The following is an 18,295-nucleotide window of genomic DNA, read 5'->3' as shown; positions in this document are numbered from 1 at the left end:
CCTCATTTCAGGACATCTGGTGGTTACTGGCTTGTATTAGGTGCCGTTCTATATGAAATACACCTCCTAATGTATGGGAGAAGTCATGCGCATTCTTAGACAACCTGTTGAATATTAGGCTGACCACAAAGTGGAGATAAGGTGAGCCCGAGGCAACAAGTGTCTGATCGGGGGCTGGAAACAATTTTCTAGTCATTTACTAATCTGGGCAATTGAACAAGTCTTTCCTCTTGCCAGCACCGTGACACCATTGTAATGCCGAGAACCCGGATCGTAGCCCGCCACATGTCTAATTGTTGTAGGTGGTTGTCTGATTGTTGTGAATGGCCGTCTCAAGGAACACATTCATAGCTCGCAGTTTTTGATCTCCAACCATTACCTTGCAGTAAAATAAAAAGATACATACATCATCATTACTGGATGTCAGGGGTGGGGAATATAATGTAAATTACGGTCCCTGGATAGTTATAAATTCCTGTAATGATTTAGAGGAACCATTCACTGAGGACTTTGCAGCTGTTGGAGTTCTGCTCAGGACCTGCGTGAATTATTTCAAGTAATTGGCTGAAGGTGTTCGGTAGGGTTTTCGAGAAGAACTGTTTATTGGATGGAGTAATCCTGATAGTAGGGGCTTCATTACGCTTGGACTTTAGCCATCAGTTCCAACTTTTTGAAATAGAGAGCTGGTAAAAATACAAAAAGTTGACGAGTGTAGATTTCATCCAAAGGGTTGTCCCTTTATCCTTTCCATTTCGTTCCTTCGACATTGAGTTAATCACCGGTGGTACGGCAGCTGCAATGAATTGGGGTGGCTAATGGCTCCTCCACCATTGACATGGGATCCATTGAAGTCAATAGGTATTAGTCCTTCAGTGCAAGACCTGCTTTTTTCAGAGGGTCTCCATTATAAATGATCCCACTCTTGGGCGTCCATATGGCTTAGCATAGCATATGGACAGGTCTTGTCCTGAATGGCAACCCCTTTACCTAACATCCACAAAAGTGGGGTTACAGCTCTCACCCATGCCTGGTTGCCGTTTTGGACTGCACATTTTTCAATCAACTTTTTGTATTTATTTCTCTCTCAATAAAGTTGACTAAAAACGCCTGGTACATTAACAAAACATCGGTGCTATAAGTGACATATAATATATAATGAAATCTTGCTCGGTGGACCCATCTCACTTTACTTATGGTGGTCTATAGTCTGTGAATGGCATACCTGCTATAAACTGTATTCTGCTGATAGGTCTTCAGTAGAGTATCAATTCTATGATCTTCATGAGTCAATTCAATTCTGTCTAAAAGTCCAAGGGGAGTAGAGTAAGGCTATGTTCACACGCTAGACTAAGAACGGCTGTAAAATACGGAGCAGTTTTCAAGGGAAAACAGCCTGTGATTTTCAGCCGTTTTTTATGCATCAGGCATTTTTTTACGTCCGTTTTTGGAGCTGTTTTTCTATAGATCCAATGAAGAACGGCTCCAAAAACGGCTCAAGAAGTGACATGCACTTCTTTTTTACGGGGCGTTCTTTTTTACGCGCCATTTTTACAAACGGCGTGTAAAAAAAAGGCCCAGTGGGAATAAAACGCTGTTTTCCCATTGAAATCAATGGACAGATGTTTGGAGGCGTTCAGCCCCCGTATTTTCAGCAATTTTCCGGGGCGTTTATGGCCCGAAAAACAGCTGAAAATTAGCCGTGTGAACATACCCTAAAGGAGGTCGGCGAGAACAGGGACTATGCAGTCATGCAAAGCTTGGTTGACTCTGTGACTAAATGGTATCTCCAAAGCTGCTAAAAATGTCTGCTGTACCTTAATGTAGTTACTTTCTGGACAGAAATGGTTTTGGTTTTGAGCATGCCAATGATAGGGCTTGGAAATTGTAGAGTGAAATTTAAAAAACATCTTCTCCTTTGGGCATGCCAAAAAATAGTCTGTGTGGGGGATGGGAAATGACAACTACTTGGAGCATATGTCAGGATTAAGAAAAAATTAATTGCTTCTTTACTAAACTATATAACCATTAGCCTATAAATAAATCAAATATATTGGGGGTCATGTATTTACAGTGTTGTTAGGGCTCCTTGATGTGATAGTTACGTAAGAAAAGGAGGTAGTTTACACACGTTGATGTTATAAAAAGGCTTATCTTTAGGATAGGCCATCAATATCTGATCATGGTGATCTGACTCCCGGTACCCCTGCCGATCAGCTCCATGAAGAAGCCGTTTCATCCCCCTCATTGTTTAACCAGTGAATGGGAGAATGCTGCAGTACCAGTTACAGCCACAACAAAATGTATGGCACTGTGCCTGGATAAAAAAAACGGAGGCGACGCAACTTTCTTTTTGAATTTTTTTGAAAGAATTTACATTTTGTTTTTCCCAGTGTCCTTAGGGCCAAACATTTTTATGGACTAGTTGTCCTGAACTTGTGTGTGCCTCAGTATAAACATATTATATATTGTCTCACACTCCAAGATAAAGTGACCAGACTTCAGCTGCCCCCCTCCATTTTTCAGCCTTTGGACTGCGTAATACAACTCGATTTGATCCTTGCCACCACATACCAGATTCGCAACGCTTGGCTTCAGAGCAGAAACTTTGTGTAACGACAATATCCAGGGTTACGACCGCGTCCGTCAGGAGGTGCCGTCACTTATTATACCGCTCTGTTGTTTGCTTTTATCAACCCCTGTTGAAACTTGTGAGCTCGGGGGAAATATTTAAAATCTTTCTGATATTTCAAAAACTAAATTTTTTTTTTAGGGGGTTCTGCATGACCTGAAAATTATAATTAGCCACCAAATTCCCAACATGCTGAGATTGACAGGCCAGTGACCCCCTTCTCTCCGGTGTAGTGTGGACCTGTCACAGAATCGCTTCGGTACATTACTGTTTCATATATTTTGTGCCGCCATTGTTCCGGGTCTAGAAACATCTGCATCACTGACTACGAGTCAATTAAAAGGTGTCGACACAGTTCAGCAGAAAAGTTCTATATCAGTTGAAATGCTTAATCCATCAACATGGGGGCGACCGCTTGACAAATGGTGGGAACAGTTATTACTTGTCAACTCTTCCGAAATATCAGGGACAACCCCGGAAAAAGGGGAAACCTCCTGGACTCCGGGTAGAGCCAGCAAATCTCCGAGGTGCAGCGTCCTCCTTATAATATACTCACCTCAGCCCCCACTGTAGATAGTGCCATACAGCCCCTCTGTAGATAGCACCATATGCTCCTCTGTAGATAGCGCCATACAGCCCCCTGTAGATATCACCATATAGCCCCCCTGTAGATAGCGCCATATAGTGACCCCCAAACAAATAAAGTCATACTCACCTAGGCCCCGTTCCCACGACAAACGGAGCGAATCAAGGCCGACGGGATCCTTGCGCAGACCGGCGTGATCCAGTGACGTCATCACGCCGGCCTGCGCAGGGATTCCCTCCCTTTGCATGGTAGGCTGATAGGCCGTGGTCTGTAGCCTAGTAAATGGCAGAGCAGGGAGATATCTCCCTCCTCTGCCATAGTGTTCAATAGAATCTGCGTCCTAAGGACACAGATACTATCAAATGTGAGGCTGCTAGCGGTGCCACCAAGCATGGGTGGGCCGTTACGGTGGGCCCTGTAGTAGCCGTCATGGCTGTTACAGTGGTAGTTACACCACATCCTAGACAGGGGCTCCCCCTAGAAGCAGAATCCCTGGAAGAGCCATGATGGCAGTGTCAGCACACAGCGGCCGAGCGGTGCCCGGGTTCACCGGGTGCTGACGCCGGCTCTGATCACAGGTGCCGCAGGCAGAAAAAATCCTGACAGCCGAGAGAGAAACGGACTGCAGGAACGGGGAGAGATGAGTGCCTGCACATCTGAGCTGAGGTCTGCATTTATTTAGGGGTCTGGTTTCTGTATTTATTTAGAGGGTCTTGTCTGGGGTCTGTATCTATTTAGAGGGTCTTGACTGGGGTCTGTATTTATTTAGAGGGTATTGTCTGGGGCCTGTATTTATTTAGGAGTTTTGTCTTTGTATTTAGGGGTCTAGTATCTTTTTTTTTTTTTTAAATGCTTTTTATTGAAGGGTTTTCAAACACATTTTTTCTAGTGTCTATATTTGTTTACGGGGTCTGTATTCATTTTGAGGGTCATGAAGGGGGTCAAATGTAGTAGTTTGGGCGTGTCCTAGACAAATGGGTGGAGCATAAGGAAAAAGAATATTGAATCTCCCCGATGTCCCTTCCTACAAGTTACAATTATGTTGTACAATTTGATACAAAAAAAGGGAAATTTTCCACAAAATATAAAAAATATTTTTGAGTTTTCAGGTAGTTACAAATTCCATTCAGCGGTCTCTTTCTGGGTGATACTCCATTTGGCCGCCATTATAGTTTGCGTGGGTATAACTCTAGGAACATTCACCCTTCAGTTGCCTGGTAAAGCTCGGACAAACTGTATGAGGGTCTGGGGCATAACTGTGGGGGTGTAGAGGTCGCACCGGAGGTTGAAGAGAAGCTCCTTCTACATCAACATCGTGGCTTCTGTTCTTAGCGGGGACACGATTGGATGACGGATCCCGATGGATCCCATAGACTATTATCTATCTTTGGTGGTCAGTAAGAACTATAAATCTCAGCATACCTTGCTGGACCATAGAGAAGGATGAGAGTTGTAGTCAGGTTGCCTACCTGTGGTTTATAGTCTGAGGTGTCCTCATTCTCTGATCTACAAAAGACTGATTGAGGTCAGAGACCTGGAGCAACACAATGATGGATCAACGGCGGCACGTATCACCTCACAATGATGGATCATCGGCGCCACGTATCACCTCACAATGATGGATCATCGGCGCCACGTATCACCTCACAATGATGGATCATCGGCGCCACGTATCACCTCACAATGATGGATCAGCGGTGACACATATCACCTCACAATGATGGATCAGCGGTGCCACATATCACCTCACAATGATGCCACATATCACCTCACAATGATGGATCAGCGGTGCCACATATCACCTCACAAGGATGGATCATCGGTGTCACGTATCACCTCACAAGTATGGAGCAGCGGCGCCATGTATCACATCACAAGGATGGATCAGCGGCATCACGTATTACCTCACAAGGATGGATCAGCGACGTCACGTATCACCTCACAAGGATGGATCAGCGGTGTCACACATCACCTCACACAATAATGGATCAGCGGCGTCACATATGACCTCATGCAGGTGTACAATGAACAATTCCCTGCTTGACGTAGGTTTTGTAAAATATTCACAAATATAATCATAGACAAGATAATATTATACCGAGCAGAATCCTCTGTGCTAGTATCACACATACTAGGATTAGATACACAGCTCAGCAGACAGTATCACACATGATAGGATTAGATACACAGCTCAGCAGACAGTATCACACATGTTAGGATTAGATACACAGCTCAGCAGACAGTATCACACATGATAGGATTAGATACACAGCTCAGCAGACAGTATCACACATGATAGGATTAGATACACAGCTCTGCAGACAGTATCACACATGATAGGATTAGATACACAGCTCAGCAGACAGTATCACACATGATAGGATTAGATACACAGCTCTGCACAGAGTATCACACATGATAGGATTAGATACACAGCTCAGCAGACAGTATCACACATGACAGGATTAGATACAGTGGCTCAGCAGACAGTATCACACATGATAGGATTAGATACACAGCTCTGCACACAGTATCACACATGATAGGATTAGATACACAGCTCAGCAGACAGTATCACACATGATAGGATTAGATACACAGCTCAGCAGACAGTATCCCACATGATAGGATTAGATACAGTGGCTCTGCAGACAGTATCACACATGATAGGATTAGATACACAGCTCAGCAGACAGTATCACACATGATAGGATTAGATACAGTGGCTCTGCAGACAGTATCACACATGATAGGATTAGATACACAGCTCAGCAGACAGTATCACACATGATAGGATTAGATACACAGCTCAGTAGACAGTATCACACATGATAGGATTAGATACACAGCTCAGCAGACAGTATCACACAGGATAGGATTAGATACAGTAGCTCAGCAGACAGTATCACACATGATAGGATTAGATACACAGCTCAGCAGACAGTATCACACATGATAGGATTAGATACACAGCTCAACAGACAGTATCACACATGATAGGATTAGATACATAGCTCAGCAGACAGTATCACACATGATAGGATTATATACACAGCTCAGCAGACAATATCACACATGATAGGATTAGATACACAGCTCAGCAGACAGTATCACACATGATAGGATTAGATACACAGCTCAGTAGACAGTATCACACATGATAGGATTAGATACACAGCTCAGCAGACAGTATCACACATGATAGGATTAGATACACAGCTCAGCAGACAGTATCACACATGATAGGATTAGATACACAGCTCAACAGACAGTATCACACATGATAGGATTAGATACATAGCTCAGCAGACAGTATCACACATGATAGGATTATATACACAGCTCAGCAGACAGTATCCCACATGATAGGATTAGATACAGTGGCTCAGCAGACAGTATCACACATGATAGGATTAGATACAGTGGCTCAGCAGACAGTATCACACATGATATGATTAGATACACAGCTCAGCAGACAGTATCACACATGATATGATTAGATACACAGCTCAGCAGACAGTATCACACATGATAGGATTAGATACATAGCTCAGCAGACAGTATCACACATGATAGGATTAGATACAGTGGCTCAGCAGACAGTATCACACATGATAGGATTAGATACAGTGGCTCAGCAGACAGTATCACACATGATAGGATTAGATACACGGCTCAGCAGACAGTATCACACATGATAGGATTAGATACAGTGGCTCAGCAGACGCTATCACACATGATAGGATTAGATACACGGCCTAATACAGTCTGTTTGGATTCACATTCCGTCGTTCTGGTGGTTCCTCAATAATGAAGCGTTATAGAAAATGAAATGATTTTCTTGCCTCTCGCTGTGGGAGCGAATACCTTGGAATGGAAACTTTTGCCATATGTAGTTCCTTCAAACACAGAGACGGAGCTTCAAGTGGTAGCAATTACACAATATTCCTGTGGGCCAAAATATGTTTTACTTAGTGATTGAATCAGAATTTATGACTTTTGAATGAATAAAGGGCAAATTCTTCAGTCAGAGAAAATGAAAATCAGAGGCTTGTAACCTCACATATTAATAGAACGCGCACACCCTCCTCACCGTCACCGCTTTCAAGGTTTTATTAAAATTCACTGCAAATTAATTTTTAGAGAAAAATACTCACAGAAGATCCTAATAATTCTAATAATAATAAGAATGAATAATAATAATAATATTAATAATATAATACAAATATAATAAATAATATTAAAAATAACTAATACAAAATAATATAATAAAATATAAATTCTAATACAATTAATGAAAATAATAAAAATCTAAAAATAATCATATCAATAATATAATAAACATATATACTAAACAATAATAAAAATAACAAATATAATACCATTGTAATAATAATATCAATAACAACATAAAAAAATAATATAAATGTATAATATCAGATAATATTATAAAAATAATAAAATATTTTTGATTATAATATAAAATATTGATTTAATAATATTAATACTAATAAAATAAATATAAAAACTTAACACTTTGCATACTGGTATTATAATTATACAAATAAATGTAATAATTGATAGTATTACTTTTTTTCGCTTTAAAAATAAGTAAACAAATGGGCAAGTAGCTGGAACAGGAAAAAAAACAAAAAGAAGGGGTGAGATTAATCAAACATCGACTATGGATAGAACAAGGCAAGCGCCGCTCTATCTGGGCATAAACTGTAACACCAAACACCAAAAATGTATCAAAGAATTAGGAGAATGACAAGAAATAGTCAGGAAAGGGAAAAAAACAAGAGAGATAGAAAAAAAGAGAGAGTAGTAGAAGTAAAAAGGAAGGAGGAGAAGAGGGATGAGGGGGTGGCATCTATGAGAAATCCTCAAAACTATCCAAAGAAGAGGCTAGTAAGCGATAGATGGGGATAAGCATAAAGATTTTTTTTTAAATCAAATTTTTAATTATATAGCAAAAACACACCAGCCAATGCATTATAAACTGATAAGAGAGAATAAATAGCGCAGCACATTTTGTAAATTATAGTTTTTTTTATCATTTTAAAAAATACATTTCCATAAATTATTAAAGTCTTCAGGAAGTGATGGAGTACAGCCCCTCCCCCAGAAACCAGGACGTGATGGAGTAAAGCCCCTCCCCAGAGACCAGGAAGTGATAGTGTTCAGCCCCTCCCCTAGAGACCAGGAAGTGATGGAGTACAGCCCCTCCCCCAGAGACCAGGAAGTGATTGTGTTCCGCCCCTTCCCCAGAGACCAGGAAGTGATGGAGTACAGTCCCTCCCACACAGACCAGGAAGTAATGGAGTACAGCCCCTCCCCCAGAAACCATGGAGTAAAGCCCCTCCCCCAGAGACCAGGAAGTGATAGTGTTCTGCCCCTCCCCTAGAGACCAGGAAGTGATGGAGTACAGCCCCTCCCCCAGAGACCAGGAAGTGATTGTGTTCAGCCCCTCCCCCAGAGACCAGGAAGTGATGGAGTACAGCCCCTCCCACACAGACCAGGAAGTAATGGAGTACAGCCCCTCCCCCCAGAGGAAGTGATGGATTACAGCCCCTCCCCCAGAGACCAGGAAGTGACAGGGGAGCTGCATACAAAGCCCTATCTGTGTGTATAGTGTTACTATATTACCTTAAGGCAATTTCCATAAAATTAAGGAAATTCATAATCAGAAAATCACCTTTTATTTAAATAAGCATTTTATTGTAAAGTTTTGTTTTTTTAGTTGTTTTTAAAAAAAAATCTTTTTTAATGTTTTTCTGTTTATCCGCATTAAAAACATTCTGAAATATTTCAGTTCTCACATTTGCCCCTGGAGCAGTCATTATAGGCTAATGCTTCCTGGTTTCTGCAGCTCACTTTTCAGCTTTGCTGTATAGACTGAGAGAGAATGAGCAGAGTCATCTCATTATTATTAAAGGGGGAGGTGTAAAGGATTTGCCAGGCACAGCTTCTGTGTCGACGCCCGTGGGCAATCAGTCTGCATCTGCTCCTATGTCTGTGAGACTGACTCCATCTTCCACCACTCAGGATGGCAGGCTTAGATGTGGGAGAGCCTATCACAGCCTGGCCAGACGGAGCTAGCTCCCTCCCACTGTCTATTTATACCTGCCTTTCCTGTTCCTCCTTTGCCTGTGATTCTTCTATGCTTGTTTCCTGGCTTGCTGCTGCTGCTGCTTGTACTACTCATCCTCTGCTTGTTATTGACCTTGGCTTTCCGACCATTCTCCTGCTCAGCGTTTTGTACCTCGTTCTCTCCTGGTTTGACTCGGCTCGTTCACTACTCTTGTTGCTCACGGTGTCTCTGTGGGCAGCTGCACGGTTTCCCTAGCTTCTGTGTACCCTTGTCTGTCTGTCTTGCACTTACTGAGCATAGGGACCATCGCCCACTTGTACCCTGTCGCTTAGGACGGGTCGTTGCAAGTAGGCAGGGACTGAGTGGCGGGTAGATTGGTCCTCCCACATTGAGCATGTCAGGAAGGTGCTCCAGGTCCTTCGGGAAAACAAACTGTTTGCTAAGACCGAAAAATGTGTGTTTGGGGTGCAAGAGATACAATTTTTGGGTCAAATCCTCACTCCTCATGAATTCCGCATGGACCCCGCCAAGGTCCAGGCTGTGGCGGAATGGGTGCAACCTGCCTCACTGAAGGCGTTACAGTGCTTCCTGGGATTCGCTAATTATTGCAGGAGATTTATTGATAACTTCTCGGTCATCGCTAAGCCTCTTACGGATCTCACTCGCAAAGGTGCTGATCTCCTCCACTGGCCTCCTGAGGCTGTCCAGGCTTTTGAGGTCCTTAAGAAGTGCTTTATCTCGGCCCCAGTGCTGGTTCAGCCCAACCAAATGGAGCCATTCATCGTGGAGGTTGACGCCTCCGAGGTGGGAGTGGGTGCTGTCTTGTCCCAGGGTACCAGGTACCTCACCCATCTCCGTCCCTGTGCCTACTTCTCCAGGAAGTTTTCGCCCACTGAGAGTAACTATGATATTGGCAACCGCGAACTCTTAGCCATTAAATGGGCATTTGAAGAGTGGCGCCACTTCCTGGAGGGGGCTAGGCACCAGGTAACGGTCCTTACCGACCACAAGAATCTGGTTTCTTAGAATCTGCCCGGAGGCTAAACCCGAGACAAGCTCGATGGGCGTTATTTTTTACCAGATTCAACTTTTTGGTCACCTATAGGGCTGGGTCTAAAAATATTAAGGCTGACGCACTGTCACATAGTTTCAAGGCCAGCCCTCCTTCGGAGAAGGATCCTGCTTGTATTTTGCCTCCAGGTATAATCATTTCCTCTATTGATTCTGAATTAGTCTCCGAAATTGCGGCTGATCAAGGTTCAGCTCCCGGGAACCTTCCTGAGAACAAGCTGTTTGTTCCCCTGCAACTCCGGCTAAGGGTACTTAGGGAAAATCATGACTCTGCACTATCTGGCCATCCAGGCATCCTGGGTACCAAGCACCTCATTGCCAGAAACTACTGGTGGCCTGGGTTGCTTAAAGACGTTAAGGCCTACGTCGCCGCTTGTGAGGTTTGTGCTAGGTCCAAGACTCCCAGGTCCCGACCAGCGGGCTTACTATGTTCTTTGCCCATTCCCCAGAGACCTTGGACCCATATATCCATGGATTTTATCACCGATTTGCCTCCATCTCAAGGCAAGTCGGTGGTGTGGGTTGTAGTAGACTGCTTCAGTAAGATGTGCCACTTTGTGCCCCTCAAGAAACTACCCAATGATAAGACGTTAGCTACCTTGTTTGTCAAACACATCCTGCGTCTCCATGGGGTTCCTGTCAATATTGTTTCTGACAGAGGGGTACAATTTGTTTCATTGTTTTGGAGAGCCTTCTGTAAAAAGTTGGAGATTGATCTGTCCTTCTCCTCGGCTTTCCATCCTGAAACTAATGGCCAAACAGAGAGGACTAATCAGTCTCTAGAACAATATTTAAGGTGTTTTATCTCTGAATGTCAACATGATTGGGTCTCATTCATTCCCCTCGCCGAATTTTCCCTTAATAACCGGGTCAGTAACTCGTCAGGGGTCTCCCCCTTTTTCTGTAATTTTGGGTTTAATCCATGGTTCTCCTCCGTTTCACCTGGTAGTTCCAACAATCCCGAGAAAGATGTCGTTCATCAGGAACTGTGCACAGTCTGGGCCCAGGTTCAGAAGAACCTAGAGGTGTCCCAGAGCATACAAAAGACTCAGGCAGATAGAAGACGTTCTGCTAACCCCTTGTTTGTGGTCGGGGATCTGGTGTGGCTATCTTCTAAAAATTTGTGCCTTAAAGTCCCGTCCAAGAAGTTTGCTCCCCGGTTTATAGGGCCGTACAAGGTCATTGAAGTCCTTAACCCTGTCTCCTTCCGACTGGAGTTGCCCCCGTCTTTTCGAGTGCACGACGTCTTTCATGCCTCCCTCCTTAAACGCTGCTCCCCGTCCTTGGCTCCCTCGAGGAAACCCCCGGTCCCTGTTCTCACCCCTGAGGGGGTAGAATTCGAGGTGGCCAAGATTGTGGACAGCAGGATGGTCAAAGGCTCACTCCAGTACCTGGTCCATTGGAGAGGATACGGGCCTGAGGAGAGGACTTGGATACCCGCCCGGAATGTTCACGCTGGGGTATTGCTCAGGAGGTTCCATCTTCGTTTCCCCAAAAAACCAGGTCCACCTAGAAAGGGTCCGGTGGCCCCCATTAAAAGGGGGGGTACTGTAAAGGATTTGCCAGACACAGCTTCTGTGTCGACGCCCGTGGGCAATCAGTCTGCACCTGCTCCTATGTCTGTGAGACTGACTCCATCTTCCACCACTCAGGATGGCAGGCTCAGGAGTGGGAGAGCCTATCACAGCCTGGCCAGACGGAGCTAGTTCCCGCCCACTGTCTATTTATACCTGCCTTTCCTGTTCTCCCTTTGCCTGTGATTCTTCTATGAATGTTTCCTGGCTTGCTGCTGCTACTTGTACTACTCATCCTCTGCTTGTTATTGACCTTGGCTTTCTGACCACTCTACTGCTCAGCGTTTTGTACCCCGCCCTCTCCGGGTTTGACTCGGCTCGTTCACTGCTCTTGTTGCTCACTGTGTCTCTGTGGGCAGCTGCCCCGTTTCCCTAGCTTCTGTGTACCCTTGTCTGTTTGTCTGTCTTGCACTTACTGAGCGTAGGGACCGTCGCCCAGTTGTACCCCGTCGCTTAGGACGGGTCGTTGCAAGTAGGCAGGGACTGAGTGGCGGGTAGATTAGGGCTCACCTGTCTGTCTCCCTACCCTGTCATTACAGGAGGATAGTAGAATAATTTTAATATAAGTAGAGGGCCGGGTTTGATTACAGATAACTGCTCTATTGTGGTACTAAAGGCTTAGGGCCCTTTTGCAAGGGCCAATTATCGGACAGACGAGCGGTCACAGAATGCTCCTTCCCGATCATTGCCCTGTGCAAACAGTGCAGCGATCAGCAGATGAACAAGCAAACGATCGTTCGTCGGCTGATCGTAACGTTTTAAATGCTAAAAATATTATCGTTGTCGGCAGCACATCTTGGTGTGTAAACAGGGAGACGTGCTGCCGACATAATACAAATGTATGGGGACGACCAATTGGAGTAACGAGCGCCCATACTAGCTCCTTGTGAAAAGAGCAAATGAGCACCGATCAACGAGCTGTCCCATTGATCGGTGCTCGTTTACATGGCCCACATCGGGCCTTGTAAGACCCCCTTTAAATAGGACAGGATAGTAGCACTATACATACAAATGAGGCTCTATATGCAACTTCCCTGACACTCCCTAGGGGAGGGGCTGTACTCCATCCCCTCCTGGAGACAGTGTTCGTCAATAGACACATTTTTGTCTAATTACTTCTATTCTTTGCAGCTGCCATAAAGCACACACACATACACACCCTGCCGCACTGTCTGTATAGACAATACAGTAAAGAAATGTGTGTCTCTAATATGACAGCCCCTAGGAAGGGTTTAAAAAAAATATATATAGATCTACAACATTTATAAAAAGGAACAAACACAATTTTTCTCTTCTATAGACGGAAATCTAATTAATGAGACTAAAAATTACATACATGAGACTATCCCTTTAAGAAGACTTTTTTTTCCCTTGAAAGTTCAGTAATATTATTCAGATGTGAAAATTCCACATAATTTATAACCCAAACTGAATAATGTTCTTACCGTCAGGCGGTCCCACTAAATCCAGCCCCCGTGGACACATGAGGAGGTTTATGATGAGTACTTTATATGCAGGCGGTCTTATATACCGAGGAGTCAAATTTATAACTCCACTTACTGCAAGACGCAAATGACGCAGTTATAAAACTTTCAGATGAAAGGACGAGAGACTTATTATACCAGACAAGAAATTCATCCCTCGAACTACCACCATAAACTGCTACGGTCACCACCCCATCCTACCCCAGAATATAATCACTATTACTTCCAAGCACAACACAGATACATGGAAAAAGAACAAACCAAGTTTTACTGTTTTTATGTATTTTTATAAAAGTAATATTAAAAGAAAATATCAAAATTTTATTAAGTAGATGTATAATGAATTGATTATATATTATAATATAATAGTTTATGTATTTAAAGACAATTCTAAAAAATATTTGATTTAAAAAAAAAAATTACACATATGATTGTATTCATTATCCTTTGCTCCTATACTAACAATTATTGCTCTATATGCATAAAGCAAACGAGCTCCAATCAAAATGTTATTAAAGTCGATCGGCCAAAAAATCTATGTTTAAAAGTGCTATAACTCTTAGAAATATAACTCCTATAACACTGCCCTCTATATACAAGAATATAACTACTATAATACTGCCCCTATATACAAGAATATAACTACTATAATACTGCTCCTTTATACAAGAATATAACTACTATAATACTGCCCCCTATATACAAGAATATAACTACCATAATACTGCCCCTATATACAAGAATATAACGACTATAATACTGCCCCCTATATACAAGAATATAACTACTATAATACTGCCCCCTATATACAAGAATATAACTACTATAATACTGCCCCCTATATACAAGAATATAACTACTATAATACTGCCCCCTATATACAAGAATATAACTACTATAATACTGCTCCCTATATACAAGAATATAACTACTATAATACTGCCTACTATATACAAGAATATAACTACTATAATACTGCTCCCTATGTAAAAGAATATAACTACTATAATACTGCCTCCTATATACAAGAATAATACTACTATAATACCGCCCCTATGTACAAGAATATAACGACTATAATACTGCCCCTATGTACAAGAATATAACTACTATAATACTGCTCCTATATACAAGAATATAACTACTATAATACTGCCCCCTATATACAAGAATATAACTACTATAATACTGCTCCCTATATACAAGAATATAACTACTATAATACTGCCCCTATCTACAAGAACATAACTACTATAATACTGCCTACTATATACAAGACTATAACTACTATAATACTGCTCCCTATGTACAAGAATATAACTACTATAATACTGCCCCCTATATACAAGAATATAACTACTATAATACTGCTCCCTATATACAAGAATATAACTACTATAATACTGCCTACTATATACAAGAATATAACTACTATAATACTGCTCCCTATGTACAAGAATATAACTACTATAATACTGCCTCCTATATACAAGAATATAACTACTATAATACTGCCCCTATATACAAGAATATAACAACTATAATACTGCCCCTATATACAAGAATATAACGACTATAATACTGCCCCTATATACAAGAATATAACTACTATAATACTGCCCCCTATATACAAGACTATAACTATTATAATACTGCCTCCTATATACAAGAATATAACTACTATAATACTGCCCCCTATATACAAGAATATAACTACTATAATTGTAATGACCGGGGGGTAGGGAAACGGACAAGTGAGCCCTAATCTACCCGCCACTCTGTCCCTGCCTACTTGCAACGACCCGCCCTAGGCGACGGGGTACAACTGGGCGGCGGTCCCTGCACTCAGTAAGTGCACGACAAACATACAAGGGAATACAAGCAAGGGAAAGGGGCAGTTGCCTACGGCAACACCGTGAGCAACCAGAGTGGTGAACGAGCCGAGTCAAGCCAGGAGTGTGCGAGGTACCAAACGAAGAGCAGAAGAGTAGTCAGTAAGCCAGGGTCAGTATGGAGCAGGAACAAAATAGAAGGAGCTGTAGCTGGGCCAGGAAACCACACGAAAAAGAATAACAAGCAAGGAGGAACAGGAAATGCAGGTATAAATAGACAGAGGGCGGGAGCTAGCTGAGTCTATCCAGGCTGCGATAGGCTCTCCCACTCCTAAGCCTGCCAGCCTGAGTGGTGGAAGCTGGAGTCAGTCTCAGGGATGTAGATTCAGGTGCTGACTGATTAATTAAGGGAGTTAACCCACGAAGCTGTGCCTGACAGATCCTTTACAATAATACTGCCCCTATATACAAGAATATAACTACTATAATACTGCCCCTATATACAAAAATATAACTACTATAATACTGCTCCTATATACAAGAATATAACTACTATAATACTGCTCCTATATACAAGAATATAACTACTATAATACTGCCCCTATATAAAAGAATATAACTGCTATAATACTGCCCCTATATACAAGAATATAACTACTATAATACTGCTCCTATATACAAGAATATAACTACTATAATACTGCTCCTATATACAAGAATATAACTACTATAATACTGCCCCTATATAAAAGAATATAACTGCTATAATACTGCCCCTATATACAAGAATATAACTACTATAATACTGCCCCCTATATACAAGAATATAACTACTATAATACTGCCCCTATATACAAGAATATAACTACTATAATACTGCCCCCTATATACAAGAATATAACTACTATAATACTGCCCCCTATGTACAAGAATATAACTACTATAACACTGCCCCTATATACAAGAATATAACTACTATAATACTGCCCCTATATACAAGAATATAACTACTATAATACTGCCCCCTATATACAAGAATATAACTACTATAATACTGCCCCCTATGTACAAGAATATAACTACTATAATATTGCCCCTATATACAAGAATATAACTACTATAATACTACCCCTATATACAAGAATATAACCACTATAATACTGCCCCCTAATGTAATGGAAGGAAGGAGGTGAAGGGAAAGTGAGCCCTAATCTACCCACCGCCCTGTCCCTGCCTACTTGCAACGACCCGCCCTAGGCGACGGGGTACAACTGGGCGGCGGTCCCTACGCTGTCTAAGTGCACGGGAGAACAAACAGGGAACACGCAAGGGAAGGGGCAGTAGCCCACGGAACGCCGCGAGGAAACGAGCGGAGAACGAATAGTCAGGACCAGGATGAAGTGGAGTATACCAACGTGAGCACGGAGAAGGAAGCAAGACAGGGGCAAGCGAAGCAGGTAAAGCGGAACTGCAGCAAGGCAGAAGCACGGCAGAAGCAGGCTGGAGCAAGCAGCAGTGGGGCCAGGAATCCAGAAGAATTACAAGCACTGAGGAAGAGAACACGGCAGGTAATAAAGGACAGGGGGCGGAGCTAACTCCGACTGACCAGGCCGCGATAGGCTCTCCCACTCCTGAGCCTGCCACCCTGGTTGGTGGGAGACGGTGTCAGTCTAACAGGTCTGGCCTCAGGTGTGGATTGATTAATCCCAGGAGTATACCTAGACGTAGTACCTGGCAGATCCCTAACAGTACTCCCCCTTTTATGAGGGGCCACCGGACCCTTACTAAGAGGACCCGGTTTAGTAGGGAAGAGAAGGTGGAACCTCCTGATCAATACCCCAGCGTGAACATCACGGGCAGGTACCCAAGTCCTCTCCTCCGGCCCGTATCCTCTCCAATGGACCAGGTACTGGAGGGGGCCCTGGACCATCCTACTGTCCATAATCTTGGCCACCTCTAATTCCACCCCCTCAGGGGTGAGAACGGGAACAGGAGGTTTCCTCGAGGGGGACCAGGACGGGGAGCAGCGTTTGAGGAGGGAGGCATGGAAGACGTCATGTATGCGAAAGGATGGGGGCAGCTCCAGACGGAAGGATACAGGGTTGAGGACTTCAATGATCTTATAAGGTCCAATAAATCGGGGAGCAAACTTCCTGGACGGGACCTTAAGGCGCAAGTTCCTGGACGACAACCAGACCAAATCCCCGACGACAAACCGGGGGTTAGCAGAACGTCTACTATCAGCCTGAATCTTTTGTGCGCTCTGGGACGCCTCTAGGTTCTTCTGAACCTGGGCCCAGACAGTGCACAGTTCCCGATGAACATCCTCTACCTCAGGATTATTGGAACAACCAGGGGAAACGGAGGAGAACCTTGGGTTAAACCCGAAATTACAGAAAAACGGGGAGACCGCTGACGAGTTACTGACCCGGTTATTCAGGGAAAATTCAGCAAGGGGAAGGAATGAGATCCAATCGAATTGACAGTCAGAGATGAAACACCTTAAATATTGTTCCAGGGATTGGTTAGTCCTTTCCGTTTGGCCATTAGTTTCGGGATGGAAGGCGGAGGAGAAGGACAGATCAATCTCCAACTTTTTACAAAAAGCTCTCCAAAATAAGGAAACAAATTGTACCCCTCTGTCAGAAACGATATTGACTGGGGCCCCATGGAGACGCAGGATGTGTTTCACAAACAAAGAAGCTAACGTCTTGGCGTTAGGTAGCTTCTTAAGGGGCACAAAGTGGCACATCTTGCTGAAGCGGTCTACTACCACCCACACCACCGACTTGCCCTGAGATGGGGCAAATCGGTGATAAAATCCATGGAGATATGGGTCCAAGGTCTCTGGGGAATGGGCAAGGAATGTAGTAGGCCCGCAGGTCGGGACCTAGGGGTTTTGGACCTAGCGCAAACCTTACAAGCGGCGACGTAAGCCCTAACGTCTTTAGGCAACCCAGGCCACCGATAGTTTCTGGTAATGAGGTGTTTGGTGCCCAAGATGCCAGGATGACCAGATAGAGCG

The 18,295-nt window shown here is 43.4% G+C and overlaps 1 long non-coding RNA gene across 1 annotated transcript in view; it reads right to left on the bottom strand.

Moving 5' to 3' along the window:
* The window catches only part of LOC142740385 (uncharacterized), a 50,841-nt gene extending 43,677 nt beyond the window's left edge, over nt 1-7,164 (bottom strand). Inside the window, exon 1 of the long non-coding RNA XR_012880635.1 lies at nt 7,083-7,164. This is a non-coding gene — a long non-coding RNA (uncharacterized LOC142740385). The remainder of the gene's footprint in view (nt 1-7,082) is intronic.
* Between the last annotated feature and the right edge of the window lie 11,131 nt (nt 7,165-18,295).

Source organism: Rhinoderma darwinii, chromosome 2, assembly GCF_050947455.1.
Source record: "Rhinoderma darwinii isolate aRhiDar2 chromosome 2, aRhiDar2.hap1, whole genome shotgun sequence".
NCBI lineage: Eukaryota > Metazoa > Chordata > Amphibia > Anura > Rhinodermatidae > Rhinoderma > Rhinoderma darwinii.
This window is presented reverse-complemented; position numbering and strand designations above follow the sequence as displayed.